Below are 26,957 nucleotides of genomic sequence, written 5' to 3'. Positions count from 1 at the left end.
AGGTTGAAATATACTGACTAAATCAAGTTAACAAAACAATAAAAAAACATTGATGCACATAATCAGTAGTTCAGAAACACGGACCAAATCTCAACACCAACCAAATCCAAGAGGCGTGCGTTCTCCAAATAAAAACGCAAGAATGAAGTTTCAACTGTTCTTAACATGCGTACATTTAAAAACGAAGATAATAAGCATGTTTTACTTTAGATCAGAAAGAATTTTAACAAAAGATCAGGAAACACAGGATATTAAAAAATCAATCAAATTCAGGAATATGAAACATACTGACTATATCAAATTAACAGAACAGTAACAAAACAGTAATGCACATAATCAGAAGTTCAGAAACACGGACCAAATCTCATAAGCAATCGAATCAAAAGTGCGGAGATTCTACAGACGCCATGTTAAAATTTCAATTGCTCTGAGCAAGCGTACAAGTAAAAACGCATATTATAAACAGGTTTCACTTTTGATCAGAAAGACTATTAATCAAGGATCAGAAACACGGGAAATCATCATTAAGTAAGCTTTAAAAATATCAATCTAATTCACGAAGTTGAAACATACAGAGTAAATCAGTTTAAGAGAACAATAACAAAACATTGATGCACACAAAAAAAACGAATGATCAGATTGACTAAAATAATCAGTAGTTCAGAAACACGGACCTAATCTCATCATCAAACTAATCAAAAAGGCGTAGATTCTACAAAAAAGACAAGGGTGAGGTTTCAGATAATCTTGCCAAGTTTGTTTCTGGAAACTAAGATGAAAACTGGTTTTATTTTGATGAAAATGAAAGGAAGCCTGGATTACAAACACGGCATATCATTAGAAAGTAAGCAAAGAAAATCACCTATTAAAATCACGACGTTATAAAAAACACATAAGAATAATCGCAAAATTACTATGCACACAAAAAAGCTACTGAAAACTCAGATTGAAACAAAAACAATATTCAGAAAAATGGACCAAATCTCTCCACCAAATGAAGCACATGGGCGCAACTTTTGATAAAATGGCCAGCTTGAGGTTTCAGAGAATGACTATATTTGAAAAATACTATTCTGAACAAGTTTAATTTTAGACAAAAAGATGTGTCACAATGAATCAGGAACAGCTTGTAAAAATCAGATTGAGAAAGATAATCATTTGTTCAGAAACACGGACCAAATCTCATCACCAACCAGATCAAAGGACAGTGGAAAATGTTCAACTGATCTTAGCCAGCGTACATTTCAAAAGGATAAAAGGCACGTTTTACTTTAGATCAGAAAGAACTGTAACAAAAAATCAGAAAAGGAGGATATCTTCAAAAAGTAAGCATTAAAAGCTTCTATCAAATTCACGAGGTCGAAATATACTGACTAAATCAAGTTAACAAAACAGTAAAAAACATTGATGCACATAATCAGTAGTTCAGAAACACGGACCAAATCTCAACACCAACTAAATCAAAGAGGCGTGGGTTCTCCGAATAAAAACGCAAGAATGAAGTTTCAGCTGTTCTTAACAAGATAATTAAGAAGATAATAAGCATGTTTTACTTTAGATCAGAACGAATTTTAACAAAAGATCAGAAACACAGGATATCTGAATAAAGTAAGCATTAAAAGATCTATCAAATTCAGGAACAAGAAACATACTGACTAAATCAAATTAACAGAACAAAAACAAAACAGCAATGCACATAATCAGTAAATCAGAAACATGGACCAAATCTAATAACCAATCCAATCAAAAAGGCGTAGATTCTACAGACGCCATGTTAAATTTTCAATTGTTCCAAGCAATGGTACAAGTAAAAACGAATATTATAAACAGGTTTTATTTTTGATCGGAAAGAATATTAATCAAGGATCAGAAACAAGGGAAATCACCATTAAGTAAGCTTTAAAAGCATCATTTAAACTCACGAAGTTGAAACATACAGAGTAAACCAAAATTAGCGACCAATAACAAAATATTGATGCATACATAAAAACTAATTGAATAGTCAGATTGACTAAAATAATCAGTAATTCAGAAACACGGACCTAATCTCATAACCAATCGAAACAAAAGGGCGTAGATTCTACCGACGATATGTAAAACTTTCAGTTACTCTTAGCAAGGGTACAAGTAAAAACGAGGACTATAAACAGGTTTTACTTTTAATCAGAAAGAATATTAATCAAGGATCAGAAACACGGGAAATCATCATTAAGTAAGCTTCAAAAGCATCAATCAAATTCACGAAATTGAAAGATACAGAGTAAATCAAGTTAAGAGAACAATAACAAGATATTGATGAACACCAAAAAAAAATTGAATAATCAGATTGACTAAAATAATCAGTAGTTCAGAAACACGGACCTAATCTCATCATCAAACTAATCAAAAAGGCGTAGATTCTACAAAAAAGACAAGGGTGAGGTTTCAGATAATCTTGCCAAGTTTGTTTCTGGAAATTCAGATGAAAACAGGTTTTATTTTGATCAAAATGAAAGGAAGCCTGGATTACAAACACGGCATATCATTAGAAAGTAAGCAAAGAAAAACATCTAACAAATTCACGACGTCATAAAAATTACAAAAATAATCGCAAAATTACTATGCACACAAAAAAGCTACTGAAAACTCAGATTGAAACAAAAACAATATTCAGAAAAATGGACCAAATCTCTTCACCAAATGAAGCACATGGGCGCAATTTTTGCTAAAATGGCCAGCTTGAGGTTTCAGAGAATGACTATATTTGAAAAATACTATTCTGAACAAGTTTAAATTTAGACAAAAAGATGTGTCACAATGAATCAGGAACAGCTTGTAAAAATCAGATTGAGAAAGATAATCATTTGTTCAGAAACACGGACCAAATCTCATCACCAACCAGATCAAAGGACAGTGGAAAATTTTTAACTGTTCTTAGCCAGCGTACATTTCAAAACGATAAAAAGCACGTTTTACTTTAGATCAGAAAGAACTGTAACAAAAAATCAGAAACAGAGGATATCTTCAAAAGTAAGCATTAAAAGCTTCTATCAAATTCACGAGGTTGAAATATACTGACTAAATCAAGTTAACAAAACAATAAAAAAACCTTGATGCACATAATCAGTAGTTCAGAAGCACGGACCAAATCTCAACACCAACCAAATCAAAGAGGCGTATGTTCTCCGAATAAAAACGCAAGAATGAAGTTTCAGCTGTTCTTAACAAGCGTACATTTAAAAACGAAGATAATAAGCATGTTTTACTTTAGATCAGAAAGAATTTTAACAAAAGATCAGAAACACAGGATATTAAAAGATCACTCAAATTCAGGAACATGAAACATACTGACTATATCAAATTAACGGAAAAGTAACAAAACAGTAATGCACATAATCAGAAGTTCAGAAACACGGACCAAATCTCATAAGCAATCGAATCAAAAGTGCGGAGATTCTACAGACGCAACGTTAAAAATTCAATTACTCTGAGCAAGCGTACAAGTAAAAACGCAGATTATAAACAGGTTTAACTTTTGATCAGAAAGACTATTAATCAAGGATCAGAAACACGGGAAATCATCATTAAGTAAGCTTTAAAAACATCAATCAAATTCACGAAGTTGATAGATACAGAGTAAATCAAATTAAGAGAACAATAACAAGATATTGATGAACACAAAAAAAATGATCAATCAGATTGACTAAAATAATCAGTAGTTCAGAAACACGGACCTAATCTCATCATCAAATTAATCAAAAAGGCGTAGATTCTACAAAAAAGACAAGGGTGAGGTTTCAGATAATCTTGCCAAGTTTGTTTCTGGAAATTCAGATGAAAACAGGTTTTATTTTGATCAAAATGAAAGGAAGCCTGGATTACAAACACGGCAAATCATTAGAAAGTAAGCAAAGAAAAACATCTAACAAATTCACGACGTCATAAAAATTACATAAAAATAATCGCAAAATTACTATGCACACAAAAAAGCTACTGAAAACTCAGATTGAAACAAAAACAATATTCAGAAAAATGGACCAAATCTCTTCACCAAATGAAGCACATGGGCGCAATTTTTGCTAAAATGGCCAGCTTGAGGTTTCAGAGATTCAGAGAATGACTATATTTGAAAAATACTATTCTGAACAAGTTTAATTTTAGACAAAAAGATGTGTCACAATGAATCAGGAACAGCTTGTAAAAATCAGATTGAGACAGATAATCATTTGTTCAGAAACACGGACCAAATCTCATCATCAACCAGATCAAAGGACAGTGGAAAATTTTTAACTGTTCTTAGCCAGCGTACATTTCAAAACGATAAAAAGCACGTTTTACTTTAGATCAGAAAGAACTGTAACAAAAAATCAGAAAAAGAGGATATCTTCAAAAGTAAGCATTAAAAGCTTCTATCAAATTCACGAGGTTGAAATATACTGACTAAAGCAAGTTAACAAAACAATAAAAAAACATTGATGCACATAATCAGTAGTTCAGAAGCACGGACCAAATCTCAACACCAACCAAATCAAAGAGGCGTGGGTTCTCCGCATAAAAACGCAAGAATGAAGGTTCAGCTGTTCTTAACAAGCGTACATTTAAAAACGAAGATAATAAGCATGTTTTACTTCAGATCAGAAAGAATTTTAACAAAAGATCAGAAACACAGGATATTAAAAGATCAATCAAATTCAGGAACATGAAACATACTGACTAAATCAAATTAACGGAAAAGTAACAAAACAGTAATGCACATAATCAGAAGTTCAGAAACACGGACCAAATCTCATAAGCAATCGAATCAAAAGTGCGGAGATTCTACAGACGCAACGTTAAAAATTCAATTACTCTGAGCAAGCGTACAAGTAAAAACGCAGATTATAAACAGGTTTAACTTTTGATCAGAAAGACTATTAATCAAGGATCAGAAACACGGGAAATCATCATTAAGTAAGCTTTAAAAACATCAATCAAATTCACGAAGTTGATAGATACAGAGTAAATCAAATTAAAAGAACAATAACATGATATTGATGAACACAAAAAAAAATTGAATAATCAGATTGACTAAAAAAATCAATAGTTCAGAAACACGGACCTAATCTCATCATCAAACTAATCAAAAAGGCGTAGATTCTAGAAAAAAGACAAGGGTGAGATTTCAGATAAAAACTGGTTTTATTTTGATCAAAATGAAAGGAAGCCTGGATTACAAACACGGCATATCATTAGAAAGTAAGCAAAGAAAAACATCTAACAAATTCACGACGTCAGAAAAATTACATAGAAATAATCGCAAAATTACTATGCACACAAAAAAGCTTCTGAAAACTCAGATTGAAACAAAAACAATATTCAGAAAAATGGACCAAATCTCTTCACCAAATGAAGCACATGGGCGCAATTTTTGCTAAAATGGCCAGCTTGAGGTTTCAGAGATTCAGAGAATGACTATATTTGAAAAATACTATTCTGAACAAGTTTAATTTTAGACAAAAAGATGTGTCACAATGAATCAGGAACAGCTTGTAAAAATCAGATTGAGAAAGATAATCATTTGTTCAGAAACACGGACCAAATCTCATCACCAACCAGATCAAAGGACAGTGGAAAATTTTTAACTGTTCTTAGCCAGCGTACATTTCAAAACGATAAAAAGCACGTTTTACTTTAGATCAGAAAGAACTGTAACAAAAAATCAGAAACAGAGATATCTTCAAAAGTAAGCATTAAAAGCTACTATCAAATTCACGAGGTTGAAATATACTGACTAAATCAAGTTAACAAAACAATAAAAAAACATTGATGCACATAATCAGTAGTTCAGAAGCACGGACCAAATCTCAACACCAACCAAATCAAAGAGGCGTGGGTTCTCCAAATAAAAACGCAAGAATGAAGTTTCAGCTGTTCTTAACAAGCGTACATTTAAAAACGAAGATAATAAGCATGTTTTACTTTAGATCAGAAAGAATTTTAACAAAAGATCAGAAACACAGGATATTAAAAGATCACTCAAATTCAGGAACATGAAACATACTGACTAAATCAAATTAACGGAAAAGTAACAAAACAGTAATGCACAAAATCAGAAGTTCAGAAACACGGACCAAATCTCATAAGCAATCGAATCAAAAGTGCGGAGATTCTACAGACGCAATGTTAAAATTTCAATTAATCTGAGCAAGCGTACAAGTAAAAACGCAGATTATAAACAGGTTTCACTTTTGATCAGAAAGACTATTAATCAAGGATCAGAAACACGGGAAATCATCATTAAGGAAGCTTTAAAATCATCAATCAAATTCACGAAGTTGATAGATACAGAGTAAATCAAATTAAGAGAACAATAACAAGATATTGATAAACACAAAAAAAAATTGAATAATCAGGTTGACTAAAATAATCAGTAGTTCAGAAACACGGACCTAATCTCATCATCAAACTAATCAAAAAGGCGTAGATTCTACAAAAAAGACAAGGGTGAGGTTTCAGATAATCTTGCCAAGTTTGTTTCTGGAAATTCAGATAAAAACAGGTTTTATTTTGATCAAAATGAAAGGAAGCCTGGATTACAAACACGGCATATCATTAGAAAGTAAGCAAAGAAAAACATCTAACAAATTCACGACGTCATAAAAATTACATAAAAATAATCGCAAAATTACTATGCACACAAAAAAGCTACTGAAAACTCAGATTGAAACAAAAACAATATTCAGAAAAATGGACCAAATCTCTTCACCAAATGAAGCACATGGGCGCAATTTTTGCTAAAATGGCCAGCTTGAGGTTTCAGAGATTCAGCGAATGACTATATTTGAAAAATACTATTCTGAACAAGTTTAATTTGAGACAAAAAGGTGTGTCACAATGAATCAGGAACAGCTTGTAAAAATCAGATTGAGAAAGATAATCATTTGTTCAGAAACACGGACCAAATCTCATCACCAACCAGATCAAAGGACAGTGGACAATTTTCAGCTGTTCTTAGCCAGCGTACATTTCAAAACGATAAAAAGCACGTTTTACTTTAGCTCAAAAAGAACTGTAACAAAAAATCAGAAACAGAGGATATCTTCAAAAGTAAGCATTAAAAACTTCTATCAAATTCACGAGGTTGAAATATACTGACTAAATCAAGTAATCAAAACAATAAAAAAACATTGATGCACATAATCAGTAGTTCAGAAACACGGACCAAATCTCAACACCAACCAAATCAAAGAGGCGTGGGTTCTCCGAATAAAAACGCAAGAAGGAAGTTTCAGCTGTTCTTAACAAGCGTACATTTAAAAACGAAGATAATAAGCATGTTTTACTTTAGATCAGAAAGAATTTTAACAAAAGATCAGAAACACAGGATATTAAAAGATCAATCAAATTCAGGAACATGAAACATACTGACTATATCAAATTAACGGAAAAGTAACAAAACAGTAATGCACATAATCAGAAGTTCAGAAACACGGACCAAATCTCATAAGCAATCGAATCAAAAGTGCGGAGATTCTACAGACGCAACGTTAAAATTTCAATTACTCTGAGCAAGCGTACAAGTAAAAACGCAGATTATAAACAGGTTTCACTTTTGATCAGAAAGGCTATTAATCAAGGATCAGAAACACGGGAAATCATCATTAAGTAAGCTTTAAAAACATCAATCAAATTCACGAAGTTGATAGATACAGAGTAAATCAAATTAAGAGAAAAATAACAAAACATTGATGCACACAAAAAAAATCAAATGATCATATTGACTAAAATAATCAGTGGTTCAGAAACACGGACCTAATCTCATCATCAAACTAATCAAAAAGGCGTAGATTCTACAAAAAAGACAAGGGTGAAGTTTCAGATAATCTTGCCAAGTTTGTTTCTGGAAATTAAGATATAAACAGGTTTTATTTTGATCAAAATGAAAGGAAGCCTGGATAACAAACACGGCATATCATTAGAAAGTAAGCAAAGAAAACATCTAACAAATTCACGACGTCATAAAAAACACATCAAAATAATCGCAAAATTACTATGCACACAAAAAAGCTACTGAAAACTGAGATTGAAACAAAACTAATATTCAGAAAAAAGGACCAAATCTCTTCACCAAATGAAGCACATGGGCGCAACTTTTGCAAAAATGGCCAGTTTGAGGTTTCAGAGATTCTTATAAGGAACATAATTGAAAAATACTATTCTGAACAAGTTTAATTTTAGACAAAAAGATGTGTTACAATGAATCAGAAACAGCTTGTAAAAATCAGATTGAGAAAGATAATCATTTGTTCAGAAACACGGACCAAATCTCATCACCAACCAGATCAAAGGACAGTGGACAATTTTCAGCTGTTCTTAGCCAGCGTACATTTCAAAACGATAAAAAGCACGTTTTACTTTAGATCAGAAAGAATTGTAACAAAAAAACAGAAACAAGAGGATATCTTCAAAAAGTAAGCATTAAAAGCTTCTATCAAATTCACGATGTTGAAATATACTGAGTAAATCAAGTTAGCAAAACAATAAAAAAACGTTGATGCACATAATCAGTAGTTCAGAAACACGGACCAAATCTCAACACCAACCAAATCAAAGAGGCGTGGGTTCTCCGAATAAAAACGCAAGATTAGGTTTCAGCTGGTCTTAGCAAGCGTACATTTAAAAACGAAGATAATAAGCATGTTTTACTTTAGATCAGAAAGAATTCTAACAAAAGATCAGAAACAAAGGATATTAAAAGATCAATCAAATTCCGGAACATGAAACATACTGACTAAATCAAATTAACGGAAAAGTAACAAAACAGTAATGCACATAATCAGAAGTTCAGAAACACGGACCAAATCTCATAAGCAATCGAATCAAAAGTGCGGAGATTCTACAGACGCAATGTTAAAATTTCAATTACTCTGAGCACGCGTACAAGTAAAAACGCAGATTATAAACAGGTTTCACTTTTGATCAGGAAGACTATGAATCAAGGATCAGAAACACGGGAAATCGTCATTAAGTAAGCTTTAAAAACATCAATCAAATTCACGAAGTTGAAACACACAGAGTAAATCAAATTAAGAGAACAATAACAAAACATTGATGCACACAAAAAAAATCAAATGATCATATTGACTAAAATAATCAGTGGTTCAGAAACACGGACCTAATCTCATAATCAAACTAATCAAAAAGGCGTAGATTCTACAAAAAAGACAAGGGTGAAGTTTCAGATAATCTTGCCAAGTTTGTTTCTGGAAATTAAGATATAAACAGGTTTTATTTTGATCAAAATGAAAGGAAGCCTGGATTACAAACACGGCATATCATTAGAAAGTAAGCAAAGAAAAACATCTAACAAACTCACGACGTCATAAAAAACACATCAAAATAATCGCAAAAATACTATGCACACAAAAAAGCTACTGAAAACTGAGATTGAAACAAAAACAATATTCAGAAAAAAGGACCAAATCTCTTCACCAAATGAAACACATGGGCGCAACTTTTGCTAAAATGGCCAGTTTGAGGTTTCAGAGATTCTTATAAGGACATAATTGAAAAATAGTATTCTGAACAAGTTTAATTTTAGACAAAAAGATGTGTTACAATGAATCAGAAACAGCTTGTAAAAATCAGATTGAGAAAGATAATCATTTGTTCAGAAACACGGAACAAATCTCATCACCAACCAGATCAAAGGACAGTGGACAATTTTCAGCTGTTCTTAGCCAGCGTACATTTCAAAACGATAAAAAGCACGTTTTACTTTAGATCAGAAAGAATTGTAACAAAAAAACAGGAACAGAGGATATCTTCAAAAAGTAAGCATTAAAAGCTTCTATCAAACTCACGATGTTGAAATACACTGAGTAAATCAAGTTAGCAAAACAATAAAAAAACGTTGATGCACATACTCAGTAATTCAGAAACAAGGACCAAATCTCAACACCAACCAAAATCAAATAGGCGTGTTCTCCAAATAATATAGGAAGAAAGAAGTTTCACTTGTTCTTAGCAAGCGTACATTTAAAACCAAAGAAAATAAGCATGTTTAACTTTAGATCAGAAAGAATTCTAACAAAAGATAAGAAACACAGGATATCTGAATAAAGTAAGCATTAAAAGATCTATCAAATTCAGGAACATGAAACATACTGTTTAAATCAAATTAACAGAACAATGACAAAACAGCAATGCACATAATCAGTAGTTCAGAAACACGGACCAAATTTCAAAACCAATCGAATCAAAAGGGCGTAGATTCTACAGACGCCATTTTAAATTTTCAATTGTTCCTAGCAATGGTACAAAAAAATGAAGATTATAAACAGGATTTACTTTTGATCAGAAAGAATATAAATCAAGGATCAGAAACACGGGAAATCATCTTTAAGGAAGCTTCAAAAGCATCAATCAAATTCACGAAGTTGAAACACAGTAAACCAAAATTAGAGAACAATAACCAAATATTGATGCACACATAAAAACTAATTGAATAATCAGATTGACTAAAATAATCAGTAGTTCAGAAACACGTACCTAATCTCATAACCAATCGAAACAAAAGAGCGTAGATTCTACAGAGGATATGTTAAAATTTCAATTACTCTTAGCAAGGGTACAAGTAAAAACGAAGATTATAAACAGTTTTTAATTTTGATCAGAAAGAATAATAATCAAGGATCAGAAACACGGTAAATCATCATTAAGTAAGTTTTAAAAGCATCAATCAAATTCACGAGGTTGAAACATACAGAGTAAGTCAAATTAAGAGAACAATAACAAAATATTGATGAACACATAAAAAACAATTGAATAATCAGATTGACTAAAATAACCAGTAGCTCAGAAACACGGACCTAATCTCATCATCAAACTGATCAAAAAGGCGTATATTCTACAAAAAAAAAGACGAGTGTGAGGTTTCAGATAACCTTAGCAAGTTTGTTTTTGAAAATTAAGATAAAAGCAGGTTTTATTTTGATCAGAATCAGAGGGAGCCTGGATTAGAAACACGGCGTATCATTGGAAGTAAGCAAAGAAAAACATCTAACAAATTCACGACGTCAAAAAAATCAAATAAAAATAATCGCAAAATCAAGACGCACACACAAAAAAGCTACTAAAAAATCAGATTGAAAAAAAAAATCAGAAACATGGAACAAATCTCTTCGCCAAATGAAGCACATGGGCGCAACTTTTGCTAAAATGGCCAGCTTGAGGTTTCAGAGATTCATAGAAGGAATTCATAGAAGGACCATATTTGAAAAACACTATACTGAACAAACTTAATTTTAGATCAGAAATATGTGTTACCATAAATCAGGAACAGCTTGTGAAAATCAGATTGAGAAAGATAATCATTTGTTCAGAAACACGGACCAAATCTCATCACCAACCAAACCGAAGAACAGTGGCTTCCGCGAATAAAAACGCAAGAAAAAAGTTTCAGCTGTTCTTAGCCAGCGTACATTTAAAAACGACAAAAAGCATGTTTTACTTTAGATCAGAAAGAATTGTAACAAAAAATCAGAAAAAAACAGGATATCTTCAAAAAGTAAGCATTAAAAGTTTTTATCAAATTCACGAAGTTGAAATATACGGACTAAATCAAATTACCAAAACAATAACACAAAATTATCGCACATAATCAGTAGTTCATCAGAAACACGGACCAAATCTCATAACATATCGAATCAAAAGAGCGGAGATTCTACAGACGCCATGTTAAAATTTCAATTGCTCTTAGCAAGCGTACAAAAAAAACGCAGATTATAAACAGGTTCCACTTTTGATCAGAAAGACTAACAATCAAGGATCAGATACACGGGAAATCATCAATAAGTAAGCTTTAAAAACATCAATCAAATTCACGAAGTTGAAACACACAGAGTAAATCAAATTAAGAGAAAAATAACAAAACATTGATGCACACAAAAAAAATCAAATGATCATATTGACTAAAATAATCAGTGGTTCAGAAACACGGACCTAATCTCATCATCCAACTAATCAAAAAGGCGTAGATTCTACAAAAAAGACAAGGGTGAAGTTTCAGATAATCTTGCCAAGTTTGTTTCTGGAAATTAAGATATAACCAGGTTTTATTTTGATCAAAATGAAAGGAAGCCTGGATAACAAACACGGCATATCATTAGAAAGTAAGCAAAGAAAAACATCTAACAAATTCACGACGTCATAAAAAAACACATCAAAATAATCGCAAAATTACTATGCACACAAAAAAGCTACTGAAAACTGAGATTGAAGCAAAAACAATATTCAGAAAAAAGGACCAAAACTCTTCACCAAATGAAGCACATGGGCGCAACTTTTGCTAAAATGGCCAGTTTGAGGTTTCAGAGATTCTTATAAGGACCATAATTGAAAAATAGTATTCTGAACAAGTTTAATTTTAGACAAAAAGATGTGTTACAATGAATCAGAAACAGCTTGTAAAAATCAGATTGAGAAAGATGATCATTTGTTCAGAAACACGGACCAAATCTCATCACCAACCAAACCAAAGAACAGTGGCTTCTGCGAATAAAAACGCAAGAAAAAAAGTTTCAGCTGTTCTTAGCCAGCGTACATTTAAAAACGACAAAAAGCATGTTTTACTTTAGATCAGAAAGAATTGTAACAAAAAATCAGAAAAAAACAGGATATCTTCAAAAAGTAAGCATTAAACGTTTTTATCAAATTCACGAAGTTGAAATATACGGACTAAATCAAATTACCAAAACAATAACACAAAATTATCGCACATAATCAGTAGTTCATCAGAAACACGGACCAAATCTCATAACATATCGAATCAAAAGAGCGGAGATTCTACAGACGCCATGTTAAAATTTCAATTGCTCTTAGCAGGCGTACAAAAAAAAACGCAGATTATAAACAGGTTCCACTTTTGATCAGAAAGACTAACAATCAAGGATCAGATACACGGGAAATCATCATTAAGTAAGCTTTAAAAACATCAATCAAATTCACGAAGTTGAAACACACAGAGTAAATCAAATTAAGAGAACAATAACAAAACATTGATGCACACAAAAAAAATCAAATGATCATATTGACTAAAATAATCAGTGGTTCAGAAACACGGACCTAATCTCATCATCAAACTAATCAAAAAGGCGTAGATTCTACAAAAAAGACAAGGGTGAAGTTTCAGATAATCTTGCCAAGTTTTTTTCTGGAAATTAAGATATAAACAGGTTTTATTTTGATCAAAATGAAAGGAAGCCTGGATAACAAACACGGCATATCATTAGAAAGTAAGCAAAGAAAAACATCTAACAAATTCACGACGTCATAAAAAACACATCAAAATAATCGCAAAATTACTATGCACACAAAAAAAGCTACTGAAAACTGAGATTGAAACAAAAACAATATTCAGAAAAAAGGACCAAAACTCTTCACCAAATGAAGCACATGGGCGCAACTTTTGCTAAAATGGCCAGTTTGAGGTTTCAGAGATTCTTATAAGGACCATAATTGAAAAATAGTATTCTGAACAAGTTTAATTTTAGACAAAAAGATGTGTTACAATGAATCAGAAACAGCTTGTAAAAATCAGATTGAGAAAGATGATCATTTGTTCAGAAACACGGACCAAATCTCATCACCAACCAGATCAAAGGACAGTGGACAATTTTCAGCTGTTCTTAGCCAGCGTACATTTCAAAACGATAAAAAGCACGTTTTACTTAAGATCAGAAAGAATTGTAACAAAAAAAACAGAAACAGAGGATATCTTCAAAAAGTAAGCATTAAAAGCTTCTATCAAATTCACGATGTTGAAATACACTGAGTAAATCAAGTTAGCAAAACAATAAAAAAACGTTGATGCACATAATCAGTAGTTCAGAAACAAGGACCAAATCTCAACACCAACCAAAATCAAATAGGCGTGTTCTCCAAATAATATAGGAAGAAAGAAGTTTCACTTGTTCTTAGCAAGCGTACATTTAAAACCAAAGAAAATAAGCATGTTTAACTTTAGATCAGAAAGAATTCTAACAAAAGATAAGAAACACAGGATATCTGAATAAAGTAAGCATTAAAAGATCTATCAAATTCAGGAACATGAAACATACTGACTAAATCAAATTAACAGAACAATGACAAAACAGCAATGCACATAATCAGTAGTTCAGAAACACGGACCAAATTTCAAAACCAATCGAATCAAAAGGGCGTAGATTCTACAGACGCCATTTTAAATTTTCAATTGTTCCTAGCAATGGTACAAAAAAATGAAGATTATAAACAGGATTTACTTTTGATCAGAAAGAATATAAATCAAGGATCAGAAACACGGGAAATCATCTTTAAGGAAGCTTCAAAAGCATCAATAAAATTCACGAAGTTGAAACACAGTAAACCAAAATTAGAGAACAATAACCAAATATTGATGCACACATAAAAACTAATTGAATAATCAGATTGACTAAAATAATCAGTAGTTCAGAAACACGTACCTAATCTCATAACCAATCGAAACAAAAGAGCGTAGATTCTACAGAGGATATGTTAAAATTTCAATTACTCTTAGCAAGGGTACAAGTAAAAACGAAGATTATAAACAGTTTTTACTTTTGATCAGAAAGAATAATAATCAAGGATCAGAAACACGGTAAATCATCATTAAGTAAGTTTTAAAAGCATCAATCAAATTCACGAGGTTGAAACATACAGAGTAAGTCAAATTAAGAGAACAATAACAAAATATTGATGAACACATAAAAAACAATTGAATAATCAGATTGACTAAAATAACCAGTAGTTCAGAAACACGGACCTAATCTCATCATCAAACTTATCAAAAAGGTGTATATTCTACAAAAAAAAAGACGAGTGTGAGGTTTCAGATAACCTTAGCAAGTTTGTTTTTGAAAATTAAGATAAAAGCAGGTTTTATTTTGATCAGAATGAGAGGGAGCCTGGATTAGAAACACGGCGTATCATTGGAAGTAAGCAAAGAAAAACATCTAACAAATTCACGACGTCATAAAACTCAAATTAAAATAATCGCAAAATCAAGACGCACACACAAAAAAGCTACTAAAAAATCAGATTGAAAAAAAAAAATTCAGAAACATGGAACAAATCTCTTCGCCAAATGAAGCACATGGGCGCAACTTTTGCTAAAATGGCCAGCTTGAGGTTTCAGAGATTCATAGAAGGAATTCATAGAAGGACCATATTTGAAAAACACTATACTGAACAAACTTAATTTTAGATCAGAAATATGTGTTACCATAAATCAGGAACAGCTTGTGAAAATCAGATTGAGAAAGATAATCATTTGTTCAGAAACACGGACCAAATCTCATCACCAACCAAACCAAAGAACAGTGGCTTCTGCGAATAAAAACGCAAGAAAAAAGTTTCAGCTGTTCTTAGCCAGCGTACATTTAAAAACGACAAAAAGCATGTTTTACTTTAGATCAGAAAGAATTGTAACAAAAAATCAGAAAAAAAAACAGGATATCTTCAAAAAGTAAGCATTAAAAGTTTTTATCAAATTCACGAAGTTGAAATATACGGACTAAATCAAATTACCAAAACAATAACACAAAATTATCGCACATAATCAGTAGTTCATCAGAAACACGGACCAAATCTCATAACCAATCGAATCAAAAGAGCGGAGATTCTACAGACGCCATGTTAAAATTTCAATTGCTCTTAGCAAGCGTACAAAAAAAAACGCAGATTATAAACAGGTTCCACTTTTGATCAGAAAGACTATCGATCAAGGATCAGATACACGGGAAATCATCATTAAGTAAGCTTTAAAAACATCAATCAAATTCACGAAGTTGAAACACACAGAGTAAATCAAATTAAGAGAACAATAACAAAACATTGATGCACACAAAAAAAATCAAATGATCATATTGACTAAAATAATCAGTGGTTCAGAAACACGGACCTAATCTCATCATCAAACTAATCAAAAAGGCGTAGATTCTACAAAAAAGACAAGGGTGAAGTTTCAGATAATCTTGCCAAGTTTGTTTCTGGAAATTAAGATATAAACAGGTTTTATTTTGATCAAAATGAAAGGAAGCCTGGATAACAAACACGGCATATCATTAGAAAGTAAGCAAAGAAAAACATCTGACAAGTCACGACGTCATAAAAAACACATCAAAATAATCGCAAAATTACTATGCACACAAAAAAGCTACTGAAAACTGAGATTGAAACAAAAACAATATTCAGAAAAAAGGACCAAATCTCTTCACCAAATGAAGGACATGGGCGCAACTTTTGCTAAAATGGCCAGTTTGAGGTTTCAGAGATTCTTATAAGGACCATAATTGAAAGATAGTATTCTGAACAAGTTTAATTTTAGACAAAAAGATGTGTTACAATGAATCAGAAACAGCTTGTAAAAATCAGATTGAGAAAGATGATCATTTGTTCAGAAACACGGACCAAATCTCATCACCAACCAGATCAAAGGACAGTGGACAATTTTCAGCTGTTCTTAGCCAGCGTACATTTCAAAACGATAAAAAGCACGTTTTACTTTAGATCAGAAAGAATTGTAACAAAAAAACAGAAACAGAGGATATCTTCAAAAAGTAAGCATTAAAAGCTTCTATCAAATTCACGATGTTGAAATACACTGAGTAAATCAAGTTAGCAAAACAATAAAAAAACGTTGATGCACATAATCAGTAGTTCAGAAACAAGGACCAAATCTCAACACCAACCAAAATCAAATAGGCGTGTTCTCCAAATAATATAGGAAGAAAGAAGTTTCACTTGTTCTTAGCAAGCGTACATTTAAAACCAAAGAAAATAAGCATGTTTAACTTTAGATCAGAAAGAATTCTAACAAAAGATAAGAAACACAGGATATCTGAATAAAGTAAGCATTAAAAGATCTATCAAATTCAGGAACATGAAACATACTGACTAAATCAAATTAACAGAACAATGACAAAACAGCAATGCACATAATCAGTAGTTCAGAAACACGGACCAAATTTCAAAACCAATCGAATCAAAAGGGCGTAGATTCTACAGACGCCATTTTAAATTTTCAGTTGTTCCTAGCAATGGTACAAAAAAATGAAGATTATAAACAGGATTTACTTTTGATCAGAAAGAATATAAATCAAGGATCAGAAACACGGGAAATCATCTTTAAGGAAGCTTCAAAAGCATCAATAAAATTCACGAAGTTGAAACACAGTAAACCAAAATTAGAGAACAATAACCAAATATTGATGCACACATAAAAACTAATTGAATAATCAGATTGACTAAAATAATCAGTAGTTCAGAAACACGTACCTAATCTCATAACCAATCGAAACAAAAGAGCGTAGATTCTACAGAGGATATGTTAAAATTTCAATTACTCTTAGCAAGGGTACAAGTAAAAACGAAGATTATAAACAGTTTTTACTTTTGATCAGAAAGAATAATAATCAAGGATCAGAAACACGGTAAATCATCATTAAGTAAGTTTTAAAAGCATCAATCAAATTCACGAGTTTGAAACATACAGAGTAAGTCAAATTAAGAGAACAATAACAAAATATTGATGAACACATAAAAAACAATTGAATAATCAGATTGACTAAAATAACCAGTAGTTCAGAAACACGGACCTAATCTCATCATCAAACTTATCAAAAAGGCGTATATTGTACAAAAAAAAAGACGAGTGTGAGGTTTCAGATAACCTTAGCAAGTTTGTTTTTGAAAATTAAGATAGAAGCAGGTTTTATTTTGATCAGAATGAGAGGGAGCCTGGATTAGAAACACGGCGTATCATTGGAAGTAAGCAAAGAAAAACATCTAACAAATTCACGACGTCATAAAAATCAAATAAAAATAATCGCAAAATCAAGACGCACACACAAAAAAGCTACTAAAAAATCAGATTGAAAAAAAAAATTCAGAAACATGGAACAAATCTCTTCGCCAAATGAAGCACATGGGCGCAACTTTTGCTAAAATGGCCAGCTTGAGGTTTCAGAGATTCATAGAATGAATTCATAGAAGGACCATATTTGAAAAACACTATACTGAACAAACTTAATTTTAGATCAGAAATATGTGTTACCATAAATCAGGAACAGCTTGTGAAAATCAGATTGAGAAAGATAATCATTTGTTCAGAAACACGGACCAAATCTCATCACCAACCAAACCAAAGAACAGTGGCTTCTGCGAATAAAAACGCAAGAAAAAAGTTTCAGCTGTTCTTAGCCAGCGTACATGTAAAAACGACAAAAAGCATGTTTTACTTTAGATCAGAAAGAATTGTAACAAAAAATCAGAAAAAAAACAGGATATCTTCAAAAAAGTAAGCATTAAAAGGTTTTATCAAATTCACGAAGTTGAAATATACGGACTAAATCAAATTACCAAAACAATAACACAAAATTATCGCACGTAATCAGTAGTTCATCAGAAACACGGACCAAATCTCATAACCAATCGAATCAAAAGAGCGGAGATTCTACAGACGCCATGTTAAAATTTCAATTGCTCTTAGCAAGCGTACAAAAAAAACGCAGATTATAAAGAGGTTCCACTTTTGATCAGAAAGACTATCAATCAAGGATCAGATACACGGGAAATCATCATTAAGTAAGCTTTAAAAACATCAATCAAATTCACGAAGTTGAAAGATACAGAGTAAATCAAATTAGGAGAACAATAACAAGATATTGATGAACACAAAAAAAATCAAATGATCATATTGACTAAAATAATCAGTGGTTCAGAAACACGGACCTAATCTCATCATCAAACTAATCAAAAAGGCGTAGATTCTACAAAAAAGACAAGGGTGAGGTTTCAGATAATCTTGCCAAGTTTGTTTCTGGAAATTAAGATATAAACAGGTTTTATTTTGATGAAAATGAAAGGAAGCCTGGATTACAAACACGGCATATCATTAGAAAGTAAGCAAAGAAAAACATCTAACAAATTCACGACGTCATAAAAATTACATAAAAATAATCGCAAAATTACTATGCACACAAAAAAGCTACTGAAAACTCAGATTGAAACAAAAACAATATTCAGAAAAGTGGACCAAATCTGTTCACCAAATGAAGCACATGGGCGCAATTTTTGCTAAAATGGCCAGCTTGACGTTTCAGAGATTGACTATATTTGAAAAATACTATTCTGAACAAGTTTAATTTTAGACAAAAAGATGTGTCACAATGAATCAGGAACAGCTTGTAAAAATCAGATTGAGAAAGATAATCATTTGTTCAGAAACACGGACCAAATCTCATCACCAACCAGATCAAAGGACAGTGGAAAATTTTTAACTGTTCTTAGCCAGCGTACATTTCAAAACGATAAAAAGCACGTTTTACTTTAGATCAGAAAGAATTAACAAAAAAATCAGAAGAACAGGATATCGTCATAAAGTAAGCATTAAAAGATTCTATCAAATTCACGAAGTTGAAATATACAGACCAAATCAAATTAACAAAACAATAAAGCACAATCAGTAGTTCAGAAACACGGACCAAATTTCAAAACCAATCGAATCAAAAGGGCGTAGATTCTACAGACGCCATGTGAAAGCTTCAATTGCTCTTAGCAAGGGAACAAGTAAAGACGAAGAAAATAAACAGGTTTTACTTTTGATCAGAAAGAATATTAATCAAGGATCAGAAACACGGGAAATCATCATTAAGTAAGCTTTAGAAGCATCAATCAAAATCACGAAGTTGAAACATACAGAGTAAATCAAATTAAGAGAACAATAAAAAATTGATGCACACATAAAAACTAATTGAATAATCAGATTGACTAAAATAAACAGTAGTTCAGAAACACGGACCTAATCTCATCATCAAACGAATCAAAAAGGCGTAGATTCTACAAAAAAGACAATTGCGAGGTTTCAGATAATCTCAGCAAGTTTGTTTTTGACAATGAAGACAAAAAACAGGTTTTATTTTAATCAAAATGAAAATGTTTCTGGATTAGAAACATGGCATATCACTAGAAAGTAATCAATCAAAAAAATCAAACAAAGTCACGACATCATAAAAATCACATTATTATAACAAAATCGAGACGCACACAAGAAAGCTACTGAAAAATCAAAATAAAACATTCAGAAACGTGGACCGAATCTTTCAACCAAATGAAGCACAAAGGCGCAGTTTAGCTAAAAAGGCGAGCTTGAGGTTTCAGAGATTTTTATAAGGACCATATTTGAAAAAGACTATTCTAAACAAACTTAAAATTAGACCAGAAATATGTGTTACCATAAATCAGGAACAGCATGTGAAAATCAGATTGAGAAAGATAATCAATTGTTCAGAAACACGGACCAAATCTCATCACCAACCAAATCTTAGAGGCGCGGATTCTGCAAATAAAAACGCAAGAATAAAGTTTCAGCTGTTCTTAGCAAGCGTACAATTAAAAACGAAGATAATAAACATGTTTTACTTTAGATCATCAAGAATTGTAACAAAAAATCAGAAACGCACCGATATCTTCAAAAAGTAAGCTTTAAAAGCTTCTATCAAATTCACGAAGTTGAAATAAACTGACTAAATTAAATTAACAGAAAAATATTAAAACATTAATGCACATATAACAATTGAACACTATGCGTGACAAAAAATCAGTAGTTCAGAAGCACGGACCTAATCTCATCATCAAACGATTCAAAACGGCGCAGATTCTACAAAAAAAGACAAGGGTGAGGTTTTAGATAGTCTTAGCTAGTTTGTTTTTGAAAATAAAGACTACCGTTCCTACTTTTTATCAGACAGAAAAGAATCATGGATAACAAAACACGGCATATCATTAAGAAGTAAGCAATGGGAAAAATCTTGAAAATTATCAACGTCATAAAAATCACATAAAAATAATCGTAAAATCAAAATGCACACAAAAAAGCTATAAAAAAAATCAGATTAAAAAAAATAATTTTCAGAAACGTGGACCAAATCTCATCACTAAATGAAGCACAAGGGCGCAATTTTAGCTGAAAAGGCGAGCTTGAGGTTTCAGAGATTCTAAGAAGGACAATATTTAAACTATTTTATACATCAGGATGTTTTCCTACCACTCGCTCTGGCTCAAGCGGTAGTATATCCTTTATACAAAGCAGGATCGAAATTGGATGTCAGTAACTATCGACCAATATCACTTCTTGTAACCTGGAGTAAGGTATTTGAACGGCAATGTACAACCGAGTGTACAGCTATCTTGAAACAAACTCACTAAATTATATCAAACAGTTTGGTTTCCGAAAAAAAACAGTACTATTGATGCTATTGTCGCAGTAACAGAGAAACGTCGCTTAGATAAAACTAAATCACACAAGAAAACAATTTTTCTTGATTTAAAAAAAAGCTTTTGACACACTGGATGACGAGTTTTTTTTATAACTTAGAAATGTATGGTGTCAGTGGAAAAAGTTTACTTTGGTATAAAAGTTACTTGAAGCACCGCAAAAAACTTGTCCAAATTGTTGAAACGCGATCAGCGTGGCGAAATCTGAAATGTGGTGTCCCACAGGGATCCATTCAGGGACCTTTGCTGTTTCTTATATAAAAACGACCTCCCAAAAAACTGAAAATTTAGCAAAGTTTTTTTATTTGCCGACGACACCAACATCACTGGACTAAACTGCACGGTTGAGAGCTTCAAACAAGACTTAGAAGCTACAAATAAAAGGCTAACTTTGAATTAATCATCTCTAAATATGGACAAAACGGTACAAGTAAGTCTATCTCTTAAGAGTGCTTCCAACCAGTAAACTCTAATATTAAGCCCATTTTGCAATATGGAATATTGGTGTACGATTGCATTTCCTACAAACCTTTTACCACTTTTTTTATCCAAAAGACAATTATTCGATTGATTTTTTTCAAAAGAAAATATGAAAGCATTCATGTTTTTAATGATGAAAAGTCTAACAGTTCAAGCTTCATGTGTATGAACTCCTCAAATTTGTTTTGCGCTCAATAGCAGGACTGCACTCTGAAACTTTTCTAAGCGAGCTTTTTGTATTTGATAAACCGTCGTTTAAGACCAGAAGGTCAACTTTTAATTGAATGAAAAAAATCCTAATTTCAAAAGCAAAATTCAAAGATCTTCAATTAGTTACAGAGGAGCTTAGCTCTTTAATATACTTAGGCAAAATTCACTAATCCCCAAAAAATTTTTAATCAAGTTTCCAATTCAGATATTCAACGCATTGCCCACCAAATTCGTGATTTGTTGAAATTTTTTTGGATGCAAGGATAATGCGGAGAATGACATGTGGAGTGCCTGCAAGTTGCAAACTTTTTTCTAAGTATATTTATTTGTATATGGTTTTCAATGTGTCTTCGGCGTTTTGAATACCACACTTGGGCTTGATCGCTGGCTAAGTCCGCATGGGCTCAGTTGGATGTATACTAACCATTTTGCCCCCAATCAGTTCTACTGATATTAGAGAGGCTTCAAGGGATGGGACACAGCTAGTAGAATCAGTAACCGTCACGTGAACAAGTTCAAGTTTTGTTTTTGAAACCGAATAGACCTTATGTCATTAACCTGTCTAGACAATGCCTTAAATCTGCTGCTTTATGTTTATTCAAACTTGAGTATTTTTTTCCAATATTTTCCTTTGTTTTCAGATTTTTTTCGTCTTTCATTTGATAAAACGGGCAGTGCTTTGTAATTGAGTTCGTTAAATACCCCTCATTGTTTCTGGTGCTTCATAAATAAATTCTCGTTGCATGCATATTTACCATTAACAATGAGAAATAAATTCTTTCTTTCTGAAAAACACTATTCTGAACCAGTTTAATTTATACTAAATGAAGCACAAAGGCGCAAGTGTAGCTAAAAATGCGAGCTTGAGTTTTCAGAGATTCTTATAAGGGCCATAATTGAAAAAGACTATTCTGAAAAAACTTAATTTTAGATCAGAAATATGTGTTACCATAAATCAGGAACAGCTTGTGAAAATCAGATTGAGAAGATAATCAATTGTTCAGAAACACGGACCAAATCTAAGAGGCGCGGATTCTGCGAACAAAAACGCGAGAATAAAGTTTCAGCTGTTCTTAGCAAGCGTACATTTAAAAACGAAGATAATAAGCATGTTTTAGTTAAGATCAGAAAAAATTGTATCAAAAGATCAAAAACACAGGATATCTTCATAAAGTAAGCATTAAAAGCTTATATCAAATTCACGAAGTTGAAATATACAGACTAAATCAAATTAACAAAACAATAACAAAACATTATTGCACATAATCAGTAGTTCAGAAACACGGACCAAATTTCAAAACCAATCGAATCAAAAGGGCGTAGATTCTACAGACGCCATGTGAAAATTTCAATTGCTCTTAGCAAGGGTACAAGTAAAGACGAAGATTATAAACAGGTTTTACTTTTGATCAGAAAGAATATTAATCACGGATCAGAAACACGGGAAATCATCATTAAGTAAGCTTTAAAAGCATCAATCAAAATCACGAAGTTGAAATATACAGAGTAAATCAACTTTAGAGAACAAAAAAAAATGATGCACACATAAAAACTAATTGAATAATCAGATTGACTAAAATAATCAGTAGTTCAGAAACACGGACCTAATCTCATCATCAAACGAATCAAAAAGGCGTAGATTCTACAAAACAAAACAGACAATTGCGAGGTTTCAGATAATCTCAGCAAGTTTGTTTTTGACAATGAAGACAAAAAAACAAGTTTTATTTTGATCAAATTATAAAGATTTCGGGATTGGAAAAATGGCATATCACTGGAAAGTAAGCAATCAAAAACATCAAACAAATTCACGTCATCATAAAAATCACATAATAATAATCGCAAAATCGAGACGCACACAAAAAAGCTACTGAAAAATCAGATTGAAAAAAAATTCAGAAACGTGGACCAAATCTCTCAACCAAATGAAGCACAAAGGCGCAACTTTAGCTAAAATGGCGAGCTTGAGTTTTCAGAGATTCTTATAGGGACCATATTTGAAAAAGACTATTCTGAACAAACCTAATTTTAGATCAGAAATATGTGTTACCATAAATCAGGAACAGCTTGTGAAAATCAGATTGAGAAGATAATCAATTGTTCAGAAACACGGACCAAATCTAAGAGGCGCGGATTCTGCGAACAAAAACGCGAGAAAAAAGTTTCAGCTGTTCTTAGCAAGCGTACATTTAAAAACGAAGATAATAAGCATGTTTTAGTTTAGATCAGAAAAAATTGTATCAAAAGATCAAAAACACAGGATATCTTCATAAAGTAAGCATTAAAAGCTTATATCAAATTCACGAAGTTGAAATATACAGACTAAATCAAATTAACAAAAAATAACAAAACATTATTGCACATAATCAGTAGTTCAGAAACACGGACCAAATTTCAAAACCAATCGAATCAAAAGGGCGCAGATTCTAAAGACGCCATGTGAAAATTTCAATTGCTCTTAGCAAGGGTACAAGTAAAGACGAAGATTATAAACAGGTTTTACTTTTGATCAGAAAGAATATTAATCACGGATCAGAAACACGGGAAATCATCATTAAGTAAGCTTTAAAAGCATCAATCAAAATCACGAAGTTGAAATATACAGAGTAAATCAACTTTAGAGAACAAAAAAAAATGATGCACACATAAAAACTAATTGAATAATCAGATTGACTTAAATAATCAGTAGTTCAGAAACACGGACCTAATCTCATCATCAAACGAATCAAAAAGGCGTAGATTCTACAAAACAAAACAGACAATTGCGAGGTTTCAGATAATCTCAGCAAGTTTGTTTTTGACAATGAAGACAAAAAAACAAGTTTTATTTTGATCAAATTATAAAGATTTCGGGATTGGAAAAATGGCATATCACTGGAAAGTAAGCAATCAAAAACATCAAACAAATTCACGACATCATAAAAATATCACATAATAATAATCGCAAAATCGAGACGCACACAAAAAAGCTACTGAAAAATCAGATTGAAAAAAAATTCAGAAACGTGGACCAAATCTCTCAACCAAATGAAGCACAAAGGCGCAACTTTAGCTAAAATGGCGAGCTTGAGTTTTCAGAGATTCTTATAGGGACCATATTTGAAAAAGACTATTCTGAACAAACCTAATTTTAGATCAGAAATATGTGTTACCATAAATCAGGAACAGCTTGTGAAAATCAGATTGAGAAGATAATCAATTGTTCAGAAACACGGACCAAATCTAAGAGGCGCGGATTCTGCGAACAAAAACGCGAGAAAAAAGTTTCAGCTGTTCTTAGCAAGCGTACATTTAAAAACGAAGATAATAAGCATGTTTTAGTTTAGATCAGAAAAAATTGTATCAAAAGATCAAAAACACAGGATATCTTCATAAAGTAAGCATTAAAAGCTTATATCAAATTCACGAAGTTGAAATATACAGACTAAATCAAATTAACAAAAAATAACAAAACATTATTGCACATAATCAGTAGTTCAGAAACACGGACCAAATTTCAAAACCAATCGAATCAAAAGGGCGCAGATTCTAAAGACGCCATTTGAAAATTTCAATTGCTTTTAGCAAGGGTACAAGTAAAGACGAAGATTATAAACAGGTTCTACTTTTGATCAGAAAGAATATTAATCACGGATCAGAAACACGGGAAATCATCATTAAGTAAGCTTTAAAAGCATCAATCAAAATCACGAAGTTGAAACATACAGAGTAAATCAACTTTAGAGAACAATAAAAAAAATGATGCACACATAAAAACTAATTGAATAATCAGATTGACTAGAATAATCAGTAGTTCAGAAACACGGACCTAATCTCATCATCAAACGAATCAAAAAGGCGCAGATTCTACAAAACAAAACAGACAATTGCGATGTTTCAGATAATCTCAGCAAGTTTGTTTTTGACAATGAAGACAAAAAAAACAAGTTTTATTTTGATCAAATTATAAAGATTTTGGGATTGGAAACATGGCATATCACTGGAAAGTAAGCAATCAAAAACATCAAACAAATTCACGACATCATAAAAATCACATAATAATAATCGCAAAATCGAGACGCACACAAAAAAGCTACTGAAAAATCAGATTGAAAAAAAATTCAGAAACGTGGACCAAATCTCTCAACCAAATGAAGCACAAAGGCGCAACTTTAGCTAAAAAGGCGAGCTTGAGTTTTCAGAGATTCTTATAGGGACCATATTTGAAAAAGACTATTCTGAACAAACCTAATTTTAGATCAGAAATATGTGTTACCATAAATCAGGAACAGCTTGTGAAAATCAGATTGAGAAGATAATCAATTGTTCAGAAACACGGACCAAATCTAAGAGGCGCGGATTCTGCGAACAAAAACGCGAGAAAAAAGTTTCAGCTGTTCTTAGCAAGCGTACATTTAAAAACGAAGATAATAAGCATGTTTTAGTTTAGATCAGAAAAAATTGTATCAAAAGATCAAAAACACAGGATATCTTCATAAAGTAAGAATTAAAAGCTTATATCAAATTCACGAAGTTGAAATATACAGACTAAATCAAATTAACAAAAAATAACAAAACATTATTGCACATAATCAGTAGTTCAGAAACACGGACCAAATTTCAAAACCAATCGAATCAAAAGGGCGTAGATTCTACAGACGCCATTTGAAAATTTCAATTGCTCTTAGCAAGGGTACAAGTAAAGACGAAGATTATAAACATGTTTTACTTTTGATCAGAAAGAATATTAATCACGGATCAGAAACACGGGAAATCATCATTAAGTAAGCTTTAAAAGCATCAATCAAAATCACGAAGTTGAAACATACAGAGTAAATCAACTTTAGAGAACAATAAAAAAAATGATGCACACATAAAAACTAATTGAATAATCAGATTGACTAAAATAATCAGTAGTTCAGAAACACGGACCTAATCTCATCATCAAACGAATCAAAAAGGCGTAGATTCTACAAAACAAAACAGACAATTGC

The 26,957-nt window shown here is 32.0% G+C and overlaps 1 protein-coding gene and 1 non-coding gene across 2 annotated transcripts in view; both read right to left on the bottom strand.

Annotated features, from left to right (window-relative positions):
• The window catches only part of LOC134847704 (transmembrane 9 superfamily member 3-like), a 68,912-nt gene that overhangs the window by 33,059 nt on the left and 8,896 nt on the right, over nucleotides 1–26,957 (bottom strand). The window lies entirely within an intron of this gene.
• Nucleotides 5,034–5,095, bottom strand: LOC134849794 (small nucleolar RNA SNORD18). Its single transcript, XR_010163783.1, has one exon. It is a non-coding gene; the product is annotated as a small nucleolar RNA SNORD18 (small nucleolar RNA).

This window comes from Symsagittifera roscoffensis, chromosome 6, assembly GCF_963678635.1.
Source record: "Symsagittifera roscoffensis chromosome 6, txSymRosc1.1, whole genome shotgun sequence".
Taxonomy (NCBI): domain Eukaryota; kingdom Metazoa; phylum Xenacoelomorpha; order Acoela; family Convolutidae; genus Symsagittifera; species Symsagittifera roscoffensis.
Note: the sequence above shows the minus strand (reverse complement) of the source record. Positions and strands in the feature narration are given on the sequence as shown.